The sequence below is a fragment of the Vigna unguiculata genome, chromosome 8, assembly GCF_037176805.1.
Source record: "Vigna unguiculata cultivar grain cowpea cultivar isolate G323 ecotype 2 chromosome 8, ASM3717680v1, whole genome shotgun sequence".
In the NCBI taxonomy this organism is placed as follows: Eukaryota; Viridiplantae; Streptophyta; class Magnoliopsida; order Fabales; family Fabaceae; genus Vigna; species Vigna unguiculata.
The window spans coordinates 6,610,425-6,611,583 of record NC_140799.1 but is presented as its reverse complement, the minus strand read 5'-3'; the positions used below and the strand labels follow the sequence as shown (position 1 = coordinate 6,611,583).

Below are 1,159 nucleotides of genomic sequence, written 5' to 3'. Positions count from 1 at the left end.
TTTTTTTTTTTGTTAAGAATATATTTATAGCAAAATATTATACTTTTTAAATCAAACCTTGTTTCCTTTTCATTTTTTTTCAAGCATTTCTCTAATAAGATAAAGAATTAGCAGAAAGTGATTTGATTTCTCGTGTAAGAAGAAAAATGACAGAATAATAAATAACAGCAAATTAGAGAAAAATAAGAGACAGTGATGAACTTACATAAATTGATAATACACACTTGATTGATTATGAAGAAGTACAATAAATTCTGCATATTGGTCATTAAGATCTGGTTTAACAAATCTAACCCTTCCAACATACCCCAAAAACAAAACTTGCAAAGTTCCCCAAATATACCAGAAAAGACGAAATATTACTTACTAAGACACACAAACATGTCTTTGCCAAATTATTAAAACCACACATTGCAGAAAAAGAAGAACTGTAAAAACAAGACAACAGTTTGAGGACACAAGTGACGAGATGAACCTATGCACATTGGAAACCAGAAGGAACAGTTTTTTGGCATGCACTGAGGAGCACACTGAGTGTGATAGGAACATTCAGGTTGATTCCAAGCACATTGGCTTTGATGGCAGTGCAGAGGCAAAGTGCAGCCTCTAGATCAGCCAAACCCTGGAGCAATGCACAACACTTGCTGGAGACAGGTGAGCCAACAACAACGTTAACAAGTCCTAGGATGTCAGCACAAACCCCTAGCTTTAGGGTGTCCTTAGGGCACTTCCCTGATGGAGGAGGAGGAGATTGGGGATGGCATGTGCCACATGCATGGGTTGAAGTGGTGTAGGCAAGGAGAGAGAGCAGCATGATGGTGGCAATAAGCTTGTTGGAAGCCATTGCAGGGTTTGGAATGAGAAACACTTTTGCAGAGTGTGGTTTGGTTTGAGAGTGAATATCACAGTGGGAAAGAGAAGAGAGGTGGACCAATTTAAAGGCAAATTCTGAGGCCTCATCATGTGCATATCTGATTGAGTGGAAGAGAGGGTGATAATGTTACAGTTGGATGTTTTTGTATGCTTCTGAAAACCATGGTTCCTTTGCTTAGTGGTTGTTAAAAGACCGGAACTTTTTTTTTATTAGTAAATCTTAGTTCTTAGTTTTTATCCTAGAGATTTAAACTTATGATCTTTTCCATATTTTTTTAAAAGAAGA

At 37.1% G+C, this 1,159-nt stretch overlaps 1 pseudogene across 1 annotated transcript; it reads right to left on the bottom strand.

The window, feature by feature from the left end:
* Nucleotides 1-201: 201 nt before the first annotated feature.
* Nucleotides 202-923, bottom strand: LOC114193155 (14 kDa proline-rich protein DC2.15 pseudogene; annotated as a pseudogene). The gene has a single exon (XR_014984246.1). The product of XR_014984246.1 is annotated as a 14 kDa proline-rich protein DC2.15 pseudogene (transcript).
* Nucleotides 924-1,159: the final 236 nt, after the last annotated feature.